This window comes from Bemisia tabaci, chromosome 7, assembly GCF_918797505.1.
Source record: "Bemisia tabaci chromosome 7, PGI_BMITA_v3".
Classification (NCBI taxonomy): domain Eukaryota; kingdom Metazoa; phylum Arthropoda; class Insecta; order Hemiptera; family Aleyrodidae; genus Bemisia; species Bemisia tabaci.
Genome location: NC_092799.1, coordinates 39,155,401 through 39,169,203, shown reverse-complemented (window position 1 = coordinate 39,169,203; position 13,803 = coordinate 39,155,401). Strand labels below are relative to the sequence as shown.

The window sequence follows — 13,803 nt, the reverse complement described above, 5'->3', positions numbered from 1 at the left end:
GTGGTCGTGAGAGTTGTCAAATTTTGAGCAAAAATTCTCATGATAAATAGGTTCCAATAGTCAATAGGTAGGTTTTTTCGGTCTTTGGCAACAGGGCATGGTGGTCACTTGCATGGATGAAGACGGAGGCAAATAGATCAGATTAGTCTTACAAATCGAGATTTCTAAGCTGCCAAGTCGACTTTGATCGTGACTGTCCGCGGGAAAAGTTGGGGAAGATACTTTATTTTTAATTTATTTTTTTTATCAATTTAAATTAAAGTAATCCATGCAGAGTGTGCAAACATATACAAATCCTGAGTTGCAAAGCGCTGACTCCGCGAGTTTAAATAATAGGCCCTAGCATAAAGCGGGCGGAGTGATGCGACGTGCTGCCAGCACGAAACGCGCACTGGCGCCTACAAACCTAAGCAGATACTTCACGCATTGCGCAATGCTTGAGGTATCTCTTAGGTTTGTAGGCGCCAATGCGCGTTCCGTGCTGGCTGGCTGGCCGCGCCGCAGCGTGCCACATGCCACGGCGCCTCAATATTTCACAGTAGAGGTGTTGTACAGTATTCCACGAAACTGAAGGCACTCCAACATACCAACAATAAGAATGACAGGCATGCTTTAAGAGTACGGAGCTTTCCTTGCAAAATAAGTCTAGATAAAACAAAAAACAAAAAAAAAAAACGAGCAAACCCTCATTCTTCCAAGACATTATCATCCAAAAACGTCGTAAGCAATTGTCGTTTGGATTTACATGTAGACCAATTAACTTTGGGTCTCAAGTGGTAAGTGGACCAAAACTCCCCTTCCGAAAAAACGCGTGAACGTAAACTACTGGAAAAAACAGGTGCGTGGACAAAAAATCGTTGACGAAATGGCCTATAACCAATTGTTCTGCTTGCAGAATGCAGATCTGTACCTTTATGGATGAGCCAGACATAGTGATTCCTTAATTCAAAATATAGACCAGCCCAAAAGCGAGAATTCCGAGTCTTTTCCTTGAGATTCCGTTATGATTAGGTGGAAATGTTTGCGTATGCCAGATTCCATTAACTTGGATCTAAACGTATAAAAACTCGGCTCCGCTCTTTCAGAGTTTACTACACCGCACAGAGGATCGAGGCAAGCAGAGAGGTCGGACATGAAATTTGTGACTAAAACTGCAAATTTCCATGTTTATTTTGTCACACTGGAAAAAAACACATTGGATCTAGAATCCAGACTCTTAAAAACATCGACAAGAAAAAGTACTCTTGATTCAATCAGAATCTAGCTTAAGTCAAGAACCAAGCCTCTTAATTTAAGCGGATTTCGTTTTGATTCAAGCAAAAATCCGATTGAATCAAGAGTATTTTTTCTTGTCAATCTTTTCAAGAGTCTGGACTCTAGATCCAATGTGTTTTTTTCCAGTGCAAATTTTAAATTTTGAGGAGTGATTTTTACAGAAAATTTTATAAGAAAACCAATGGAATCATTTTTAAGACCTCGAAATTTTGTAAAAACGAAGTTATGAGCTTTTAATGTTTCAAAATTTTGTTCGACCTCACCTATTGACTCAATCCATTGTGCGCCGTTCAGTTTCAAAATTCATTTAATGACCGCGCGTCGTGTCACCGCGACACGTTAAGCCCTTTTCCGATGCACCACAAGTCCGAAATGGGTCTTAAAACGTCTGCCAACGTACTATTGACGCATTTGGTTCCCCTCCCACACTCCACCATCTCCTCTTATCTCTGCCCAAAAAGCGCTACCCCTCTCTTCAGCACATCTGTGCATCAACTGTATTGGTTCATTCTTTCAGCGAGAACCCGCAAGCTTATGTGAAAAGTCAGAGCGCCTTCAATTCATACGTATGCAACAATGGCAACCGCTGAGGACGAATAGTCGTATCCAGTAAATCGATCATCCTAACTAAATGGATCACTCGTTAGAGTAAGGACTATAACACTTCAAGATATATTGATTTTATTAAAATTTCATGTGAAATGTGTTAAATAGTTCACGGTCACATTAAGTAAGATATCAGTGGTTGTGGGTTACATAAACTAGAACATTCAAACTTTCCGTTCATACAAAAATACCAAAAACAATGTCGAGTCGGTTAAATCAGCACTTGGACGCAAATTTTTCGTTTCTCACGCAATTTCTCTCTTACAATTAGACACATAAGTGACGCATACATTCTTTTCGCGTGAATTAAGTTGGTGTTTAGTGGCTCATAACAGTCTCTAAGAATAATTATAGTGGATAGTTAAGATAGTTAAACATTTTTAGGAAATAAATTCTAAAGGAAAAAGCAAGGATTTACAATATGCGATTTTCACGCTGCGCCGAATATTTGTAACAAATGCTAATTTGATATAAAAAAATATACAGAAATGTTGTAAATACTAGTTGATCTTTACGAATTTGTCAAATCGTGGAGGCAGTAAGCTTTGATAAATAAATTACCTCAAAAAGGAGTACAAGGTTAGAGAAAAAAATGCATTGGTGTTATGCTATGATGTAAGGCACTCGCTTGACCCGTAAGAAAAAAAGACTGAGGAAATTGGAGTGAATCAAAATAAAAACATTATTGCGAGGACTTTAATGGGACTGTCGGAAGTTGGTGACACCGTTTTTGTTACTAAAAGCTTCATCGTAAACAATTGATTTTAGACGAAGCAGCCTATTTTGATATTCATTGATGTTGGACATTCACTGACATACATTTAAATGGAGGAAACCTGCTTAGACCGACTCTAGAGAAACACCATCACGCTGCCATGCTAAGGAAGAACGCCGTATGGACATTCGAGAGTTGCCAAATTTCCTTCAATAAAATGTTTATTTTTGAAGAAAGGAATGAATATTTTTCTTGAAATTTTCAGGGACTTAAAGTGACATTGCAAACAAAATTATCTGAAAAATAGGAGGGAAAATGTTCATATGTTTACCAGGAAATTCGTGTTTTATCTAAGGAAATTTGGCAACGCCTGATGGTTCATACAGCGTTTTTTCTTAGCCCGGCAGCACGCGGGTCGGGTCGGTCTGCCCGGAGGGTGAAAAACTTTTCAGGAGGAGCACCTCATGCGGCTGAATTTTGAGATTTACTTTTGCACTAGTTTATCGCACAGTTGCGAAAGAGCTCATTTGTTTAATCTAGTTTCTATTGCGCGCTGAACATGTAGACTGGTTAAGTAAACGATCTGGTCACAAAAGCGCACATGAAGCGAGATAATAATATGAGGAGAATGTGGAATTTATGTTTTAGAACATTTGTACAGTTATCCGATGGAGTCACATGGTTGGTTTCACGATAACTGGAATAGTTTTGTCGCCGTAACAGACAAGTTTGAATTTTAGTGGGGTAACGATTTTCGATATTTAGTCGTGTTTAGCTTTTATTCCCTCAGTTATCAGACAATGTAATTTATGAACTAGGCAGTTTTCTGATGTGAAATTTTACCCCTTCAAAAAGGTTCTTATGAATTTTTCCATCGGATCAACCCTTGAAAAGATATTAGCACAAAAGGAACATGTGTCATCTTCTTTTAAGTGCTTTGTCAGAACAGTCCTACTTTAACCCACATTTCGATCTAGTTTGCAGCCTCCATAAAATTGCATGTCCATTCCATCCCAGGTACTCTAGTCATGCGTTGCTGATCAAACTTTGTCTCATCTTCTTTTGAGTACTGTGACAAAACAGTCCTACCTTAACCCACATTTCGATCTAGTTTGCAGCCTCCATAAAATTAATGTCCATTCCATCCCAGATACTCTAGTCATGCGTTGCTGATCAAACTTTGTCTCATCTTCTTTCGAATGCATGTGTCAAAACAGTCCAACCTTCACCAGCAATTCGATCCAGGTTGCGTTATCATACACTCTATCCCAATCAAGCACACCAAGTTTAACCGCAGTTCATTCAAGCGTAAAATCGAGGCGGGTGACTTACATGAAGACGAGTTAAATGGACTGGTATTCAAGTTCAGGAGCGTTTCGGGCGGGTTCAGGATTCGGGCGCGAACCTCATATGAGTGGCATTAAAACTGGTTCAGCGAAGCAAACACAAACCGGTGGCGCTCGGGTGATGGAACATCTGCAACAGACACAATTCAAACGGGTCGATTAATGCGACGCTCTGTTTAGGCCGTGGCGGATTCATAATCCTGTTAGCTGTGGTCAAAGTCATAAATTCACGCGCTATTGCATGCCGCCGATCCGAACATTCCCGCCTTTGATGCGGCGGTTCGTGCATCCGGTCGGCTGCAAGCGACACACGCCTAAGTGGATGAAAATCGTGTTTTGGGGTAGCGAGAGCCGATAGACGACAGTAGTTCCGATCCGTCGATATCCAGCCAACGCAACAATGGTTCTGCTCCACATCGACCGTGAAACTGCAAAAATGTGTATCTTGGTTGTGGTGTCCCAAAATCTCCGCTTCTAATGGACCACTAGACATGGTACGAATTTCAGAATGCTGATACATGTTACTCAGCCAAAATTTCACGCAGCACACAACGAAGATTTTCGTTGTATTTATCGCAATTTTAAGATGAAACTTGCGTAATTCCTCTCCTTTCCACAAGCGGAAATCAATCGAGCAACTATTCGAACTCCGATGTAGGTATGTGGTATCACGCGAAATTGAAGGAAAATCTTAGCTTTTTGCCTATCTCAAGTCACTAACGGTTATGAATATTATGATCGCATCGATATAAAAATCGTGTATTTTCAGCGATTTTGAAGTGGAAGTGGACCACTAGACAAGGTACGAATTTCAGCATTCTGATACATGTTTCTCAAATAAAATTTCACGTAAAACACGATGCGCCTAACGAAAATTACCGAAATCAACTCCTTCCGAAGATATTTAATGATTCTTGATAAGTGAATTCAAATCACCCGCTCATGAAAACTCAATGCTCTACGTGATTCACATCGCTCGTGCTCAACATTATCATGACAGTCTCTGCGATATAGAATCTGGCAACTTCAATCTTGACGCTTTGGCTCAGCTATAGCAAATTGCTTATAGTTTGAACAATACATGGTGGTAAAGGCACATTGCTCGATTGAGAGGCTTGCTGAAACCGTTGTAGTGCGCGATTTGACTCACTTGGAGCTTTGAGTTTCTTGTGAGCGGGCAGTTCAAATTCCTCGTAACCAATGTGAAATAAAAACGTTAATATCTTCGTTAGGAGATGGTTTCAGTAATTTTTGTTGTGCGAATCGTATTCTACGAGAAATTCTGGTTAAGAAACATGTATCAGATTGCTTAGATTCGTACCCTGTCTAGTGGTCCATTTGTAAGTCTCTACACAGTGCTAAACGATATCAGCCAATTTACAAACGTTAGTGCGCCTTCATTTTCGTCTGATACTGTGCAATACTTCCGTGGTGAAATAGTTGCTCGGAGCGCCTTCAACTGTATTGCTTCGACTTGATTGCGGAAGATCACGATTAGATTGCCGCTTACATTACACTCTAGCGCGTGCGCAGTTACACATTCTTTAATAACCGATGGTGATTTATAAATTGTTTATAACGAACATTTAGTAGAGTGCTTATCACTTATTTCTGATGTAAGCAGTTTTTGGGGCTGCCTATATGAGAGAGGGGGGGAGAGAGGGAGAGAGAGAGAGAGGGGGGAGAGAGAGAGGGAGAGAGAGATTTTTAAACAGGATGAAATCAGGTCAAATTTACTAATTTCTGTAGGTCAAATTACTTCTATACTTTGCCCAAGGAATAAAATTTGGGTCAACGTTAGAAATATTGAATTGCCTCTTAGTTTGAATCTTTGGTGACGTTTCACCCTGTTATGATTATTTTAATTTTTACTCAGTTATTTATTCTGAAAATACAGAACAAATCGAGTAGGAGTAGGGCGATCGAACTGTTTTGTGCCGTGTGCCGGGGGCGTATCCCTTTTGGACGTATTTCTTCCAAACGGAAGTATGTGCATTTAGTTATAAGCCCTGAGACCCATCAGAATATATGCATATCAGAGCTCACGTTATTGTGCACATAGTTCCATTTGGCAGAAATGCGTCCCTTTGATATACGAAATCGCGATGATAACAAATCATTCTGATGTGACATTCCATTCCCGATAAACTACTCCCACTCACAACGCATCGAAACTTTTATTTCCTGCAAAGGGCAACTTACGATCAGTTGTGAGGAAAAAAACCATTCGTAGGCAGTCACTCATAAACTTTTCCCTGAAATTGTTGTTGATTTTTTATTTTAAGTTCGTCCTCTGGAAACCTCAGACTGCATAGAGTTTCAGTTACGTTGACACGATTTTAATAAGGAACCAACGGACGAAAGTCGGAAAATCTTGCTTGATAGTTACTCGTAAGTGCGGGTTAGATTGTTTTTGTGTGAAGGAGGATGACCATAAAAAAAAAATACAAGATCCGCTATTTTATAACTTCCAAATTAAAAAATTAAAACTAAATCAAATTAGTAAAAGGGTTCTTACGAGTATACTTTTAGCTCACAACCAAACCTATTATATCAAAAGTTGGTCATCAGTTTCTCACGAAAACTCAATTTTACTGGATCACTTGCAGGCGCATGGTCAGGAATTTGTTTCGGAAGGAAGGGCTTAACTAAGTGAGGGGAGATTTTCCCCCTTCAGACTAAGGGGGCAGTCCCCTAAAAAAGTACTGCACGGAAAAATTTCGTAGAGGAAAAAAGTCTTATTTTGACCCATGTAACAGTGCAGTTTGGCGGTTGAACCTTGAATCCCCCTGTGCATAGTTGCCAGATAGTGCCGAAAAAAGCGGCACTTTCATTCATTTAATCCGTGTAAAGATCCATATTTTATCATATAGTCTGGCAAAATTGACCCCATATTTCTTCAAATCAAGCTCTTTTGCATCGCTTAATTGGGTAGTCCATCGTGCGGAGCAAAGGCCTATTACACGTAGTTCACATCGTTCCAACCTAAGCCGAAGTTGGCGAATTGAAGACGCTTTGATCAAGTGAAGATGAAATCTTTTACGCGGGCGGAAGCGGGAACTTCAACCTTAATCGGTGCCACCTAATTACTCGCTCTAACCGCGGTGTGGTCCGTCATGTAGAGCAGTAACAACGTAAATGCAACGATAACGCTATGTATACAAACTGTTTTGCATTAGCGTGCGGAGGAAAGCCCAAAAGACAGTTTTCCTGAAATAAGTGCATAGCTGGGATTCGAGGTGAGCCCTGTTATCCGCGTGTCTCAATGCTTCTCAGGGCTCATGTGCGAATAGATTTACGTTGTTTCGGCACCGGTGTTGAGTTGTGGGCGTCGGCGACGCGTCATCCTAGTGCAGCCGAGAGTATTCATGCAAACAGAGCTGCCGTTAAAGCTCCGCGCCTTTCCACTTAACTCCCTCTCATAAATCTTCGCTGCTCCTCGAATTGGTGCGGATGGTCGTATACGTCGTATAGCAAAACAGAAAAATGAAGCACAAGGGGAAGGAAACTTCGGTCGCAAGGATCGGATAAGGTTCCTGTGGCATACCGAAGTTTTCGGTTAGTCCACTAGAAAAAAGATATTGTAGATTTTACCATACTCTGACACAGTGATACAAGTATGGTAATAATTAACACCAGCATTTACCATTTACTCTGTGGTAGCCTTTACCATATTGTGGTAAACATCATCAAAGTTCTGGCGAATACTACCATAATTCTGGTTATTTTCACTAAGTAGTATTTTTGTGTAAAAAATCAAGTAGACTTATAGTAGATGTCAACATACTTCTTTTTCAGTGATCTCCATGGCACACTGACATATTTGGTTTGGATACCGATTCTTGGTTTTGATACTGATTTCTGGTTAGGACAACCGGAGACCTTGGGAGAAAAAATACGTGGTGTATGATGCTCTTTCTCCAACACGAGCCCTAGCAAGATCCAAACGTCCAAGGAAGGGAGATCCGGGGATCTCCTCCCAAATTTTTTAAATTTTTGAAGTACCTGATACGCAACTTGAGTAAATTTTGAGTGCTAGTTACACACCCTGCCCCAGTGCCTCGGAAAAGAATGTTTTGTATTTGGATGTATTTCTATCAAACGGAACTACGTGCATTAAGACATGAGCCCTGAGACCCATAAGAATACATGCATAACAGGGCTCACGTCATAATGCACATAGTTCCGTTTGACAGAAATGCGTCCATTTGAGGCGCTGGGCACAGATAGGGCATTTCTTGGTTTCATTGCCTCAAAATCTCCGTTGACGTTTTATCCATTGTAAATAAAGCAAATTTATGTAATTTGTTGTAACTTTTACTGAAAATCATTTATGATTTTACAGCGCGGACGTAAAATTTCAGAAATTCACCTCATAGTTTCCTCCCTTAAATAAGAATTAGCGCTGGAGATTCTAAAATACCGCTACTGAGAAATGCCATTTCTGCACCCAGCGCCTCACTGAAAAAAAATTTACGGGCTACATAGACATACCGTCCGTTTGGGGCTCAGAGACGGAAACTTCTGGGTATGGCACCCGGAACTTTCGGTTTCCGAGCCCGGAACACGGACGGTACATCTATACAGCCCATACGTACGGCTTCCACGGCCAGGTTTTTTCAGTGCTCATTTTTCAAAAATTTCACAGCCTCCTGAAATTTTTCAAGACATTTCACGGGAATTCCCGACCTCCCATACGTTCATTTCGTTTCATAGCACCCTGCCGTGGCAAAATACGAACACTCGTAAAGCATGGCGGATGATTTGCAAAGAAGTATGCAATAAGCTTGCGAGCCCGATAAATACCCATTTTTCACTACTTAATGCGTCTCTACGGATTGGCGCGAACGCAAGTTCGCTTTTACGAGTGTCGCTTTTCACAGTCTGAAAGGAAAAGCAAATACCTCCAATACGCTTCGGTTTTATGGTCTATTTCCAAAAGGTCGCGCGCCGCGGCCCGGCTCCCTGATCTCAAGCCCATCGCCGTTGCAACATTTCACAATTTACCCTTTGAAATTCTGCAAACAATGCGAATTCTAGGAAACTATCTATCGACCTAGCTGATCCCTTGTGACTCTCCATCCGCCGCAATGCTGTGCCATGCAAAAACCACGTATCAGTATATGTCGTTCCATACGAGTGGCGTGGTTCTCGCCTTGTAGGGGAGTGCAGCAGTGCCCTCGGCACCTCATTTTTCAACCAGTGCTGCCAGATTTTGAATTTAAATTCGTATTTTCAGCATTCTTTGCGATAGACGATGAGGATTATTACTTTCAATTTGGCAGTCGGAATATTCGAAATTAACGGTAAGTGACGCTTGACTGTTAGTCAAAGGTCGAGATGAAACTGACATGATTTTTTTATCGATTTTTTTATATTGATAAGAATTTCCTCCGCTTTATGTACCATCATTTTATGAGGGAATCACTTTCGAGAAACGTGAACACCAGTAATGGAAGCGAAATTTCAATAAATCAGGGATTGAGCTATCGGCGTGAAAATGGTCTGATAAAACTCTTGTTTACCAATAAGGAAAAGTCAAGGCTCGCCATTGGGTGAGACCTATCGTTTAAATGCACTCGAGCCTGATTTATAGGCGTTCCCATCGGGAGAGGAAAATATTATACGATAAGTATTTTCGAAAGAATTATGACTCCTGGTTGTAAGCATAAAAAAACACTTTACAGAACTTCTTTGCGGTCATTGTGCACCTGATTCGTAGCACTTGGGCTAAGTATGAGAAGGGGCGCACACCGTAATTTGATTTATATATGAATTGCATTTTGCAATTTGGAACTATAATATCTGGCTCAGATTAGAAACGACGTATGTACCATACATTTCACTATGAATATGAGTATTTTTACAGATGGGCTGAAACTCATAGCTCATGATTGCAAAATTGACTGCATTTTGCAATTTGGAGCTATAAATTCTGGCGCTTCTGGAAAAACACTTATGTGCATAGGGAAACTAATGGCACATACGTTGTTTTTAAATCGAGCTAGAATTTATAGTTCCAAATTGCAAGACGTAGTCCAAATGTAGTCCAGTTGACCCTAGAATATGGTTCTCAGCTTGATAGTTTTATCCTCTGTGACTTACGACTATTAGCCACCAATGAATCCTGCTGGGGTCGATCTAATGTAAAAATCTTAAATAAGGGGAAATTCGACCCCCAATTTGCGACATAGTCGACGAGAAAAGACAAACCGCGCTTGGGACACCCACTATGTCGGTCACTTGATTAGTTGCTTTCCTTAGTCAAATCCTCCCCCCCCCCCCTTTTCACGTCACAGCATCCTAAAACTTGTACCCCATAATTAGGACCAACTCAATCCTGAACTTGTCTTGAGCGAGTTAATGGATCTTTAAAGTTCAGCGTTGCGTTGGTGTCCTTCCGTGCCGAGGAAGAACGCCGTAAGAGCACCTATATGTTGCCGAATTTCTTCTCTTAAAATACAAATTTCTTAGTAACCGTATACATTTTTTCTTCGAATTTTTCGACGAATTTCGTCTGTGTAATAAAATATCGTGTATTTGAATATTTTAACAGAAAATCTGGAAAATTTGTCTTTAAAATACACATTTTTAGGGGGAAACTTGGCCACACTCGAATGCGAATACTGCGTTTTCTCTCAGTATGAAACAGGAACTTCAGTGAAGGTAACGTATGGAAGAGGCATGACTTTCGCTCTATCCTCCATCGCTCCTCTGAAAGGGAGAGGAAGAGGCAGAGAAAACCGAGAGAGAGGGGAGGAGAGGGGGTAGGGCGAGAGAGGAGAGAGGATTTAGAGAAGCGCTTATATTTACTTGTTGAATTTCAACGAAACATTTCCACTTATGATTCGGCACGTTACCCATACCCTTACCGGTATGCAAGAAATGTTGGATCGTATGGGTCCCGCTCGGAAAACCGCAACCCCCTCCCCTCTCAAAATTTTTGCAGGCGCAATTACGCGCGGAAATATCGGGAACGATTGCGGTTCACGATTTTGCGGGAAGAATTCGCGGTTGCGATAATGGACCACTAGACTAGGTACGAATTTCAGCATTCTGATACATGTTTTGTAACTAAAATTTCACATAAAACACGATGCGCACAGCAAAAATTACCGAAATTAACTCGTTACGAAGATAATTAATGAATCTTGATAAGGGAATTCAAATCACCCGCTCATGAAAACTCAATGGTCTGCGTGATTCACGTTGACAGTCTCTGCGATATATAAATCTGGCAACCTCAATCTTGACGCTTTGGCTCAGCTTTAGCAAATTGCTAATAGTTTAAACAACACATGGTGGGAAATGAACATTGCTCGATTGAGAGGCTTGCTGAAACCGTTGTAGTGCGCGATTTGATTCACGTAGAGCTTTCAGTTTCTTGTGAGCGGGTAGTTCAAATTCCTCGTGACCAATGTGACATAAACACGTTAATATCGTAGTTAGGAGTTGGTTTCAGTAATTTTTGTTGTGCGAATCGTGTCCTACGTAAAATTCTGGTTAGGAAAAAGATATCAGATTGCTTAAATTCGTACCTTGTCTAGTGGTCCATTCGAGAAAGACTTCCGACCGCGATCCACGATTTGGCACGAAATTTTTTTAAGTCGCGAAAAAACTTGCGCTTTCTCTTGTTGCTCGTGAGAATTTTTATGAATTTTAATGTCCCAATTTTTATCCCGAAGAAAAGTGTCCTCTTTACAATAAATTTGATTTCAAAGCTGTCGCTGAAAATCAGGAGTAATTTTGGGCCCTAAAAAAATTTCGAAACTTCCAAAAACTAGTTGGAGCGCCAGTTCCCGCGAGACAAAAGTTTTCACTGAAAATCATCACGCAATGGAGTTGCAAAGGACTTCTAAACACTCAATGACAAAACACATTAAAATACGAAAAAAATGGATTTACAAGACTAAGGAGAAGTAAAACAAACCAGGACGTTTCGGGCGAATTACATACCCATTCTCAACTGGAACAAAAGCTAAAAAATGTAAAAATTAAAACAAGAAAATGAGCATGCAACTGACCGAGGTAGGGATCAGTGCAGACTCTGTTTTATTTCTCCTTAGCCTTGTAAACCCAATTTTTTTTTGTATTTTGATGTGTTTTTATAGTTGTGTGCATTCGGGTTATTGTGTCTCATCTCTCTCTTAAACACTCAATGTAAACCCACAAATTTTGCTTATGACGTCCCATTTTTTTACTAGGGTTTCTGACAACTTGGTTAACAACCTCTTACCCCGGGAGCCTCGCACTAAATTCATAAATATCAGCAGCTACACGGATGTTGATTTTACTAACCCGTCGGAGTGCCTTATCATAAACTGCTCATCAAAATCGTAGAGATAGCTAGTTTGGGAGGACGTTAGACGCGGATTAAGCATCTCCGGTCTCAGGACAAACAAACTTACCACTCAAAATTATAACTGGGGAGCGATGGACCGTCGGAACTCTGCAGTTCCTCGTTAGCAGTCAGATTATCCTGCTGGCAAGTTGGCTGCCGTGTCACTAAGATGACGGCGCGTTAATGGCTGTTTGAAGCGCCCTCTAATAGCCGGCGTCCGAATTCGAACGTGCGGGGAACTGTCATTAGGAGTAATTGGGGCTATGCACTCTGCTCAAAGCACACAATGCATGGAGCTGAATGGGTGTCTCTCCCTGTTAAATGGGCCAGTGGGCACGGCTTTGATTTGGTGATTCCTTCAGATGCATGCATAGTAAGAGTAAGTTACCAACATTTTGTGTTAATATATTATGGGAAGTAGAACACAAACTGACCTAAGCTTGGGGTTAATATTTTTTGATTGGGTTACTTTGATTAAAGTTTTGAGTTACACTGACCAAATCTATGGGGGTGAAAATTTGTAATTGCGTTTTGAATAAGATGCATATCGCCAGGATCAAACCTGGATCGCATCGCTGATGTGCTGATGAAGAACGCCATACAACTGGCGCCTACAAACCTAAATGGATACTTCACGCATTGCACAATGCTTGAAGTATCCACTTAGGTTTGTAGGCGCCAATGCGCGTTTTGCGCTGACCGCCCGGGCGCCCGCCCGTCGTGCGGCGGCGCTTGGAGCAACCATTTCACAACAGAGGTGTTGCACAGTATTTTACGAAATTGAACGTATTAAGCATGACAGGCATCCTTTAAAAGTACAGATCTTTCCTCGCAAAATAAATCAAAATACTTATCGTACACAGGAAAAATCTAAGAGCCTTCAGCGGAGGCAAATATAGAGTTTTATCCGGTTCAGGTATAACAAGGTGGGAATCTCTTGAAAGACAATTAAGTCCTGTTACACCAAAGAGGTGTAGAGAGTCTTAGTGAATTTTGTCTCATGGAATTGACGCTCCCTCATTTTTACCAAAAATCTCAATTATGAATTATTCTCCGTTGGATCAAACAACCAAAACAAAAAAACAAAAAAAGCAAGCAAACCTTCATTCTTCCAAGACATTTTACATTTTCATCCAAAAACTTCGTGAGCAATTGTCGTTTGTATTTACATGTGGACCAATTAACTGTGGATCTAAAGTGGCACGTGGACCAAAACCTCCGTGCCGAAAAAACGCTTGGACGTAAATTACTGGAAAAAAAACAGGTGCGCAGACAAAAAATCGTTGACGAAATGGCTTGTAACCACGCACAGTGATACTTATTAGGATTTTTATTTTTTATTCTAATTTAAATTTTTTTGAAATTATGACTGATTTCCCTATGAAAGAGTGTGGACCCAGCACTATTCTACCAAATTGATAATCACGGTTCAGACCACACTTTAGTTTCCTTTCTTGTCTTGTTAGAATGCTGACAATCTTAGCGATATCATTGCAAAAAGAAACCCATAATAAAATCTA

General features: G+C 40.7%; 1 protein-coding gene across 5 annotated transcripts in view; it reads right to left on the bottom strand.

Annotated features, from left to right (window-relative positions):
- The window catches only part of Mip (Myoinhibiting peptide precursor), a 219,822-nt gene that overhangs the window by 50,546 nt on the left and 155,473 nt on the right, over positions 1-13,803 (bottom strand). For 4 of the 5 annotated variants that reach the window (XR_011900299.1, XM_072302945.1, XM_072302942.1 and 1 more), the window contains exon 2: positions 3,929-4,072. The exons of the other annotated variant lie outside the window; for it this stretch is intronic. The gene's annotated coding sequence lies outside the window, so the exon portion shown is untranslated. The remainder of the gene's footprint in view (positions 1-3,928; positions 4,073-13,803) is intronic. 5 annotated transcript variants of the gene reach the window in all.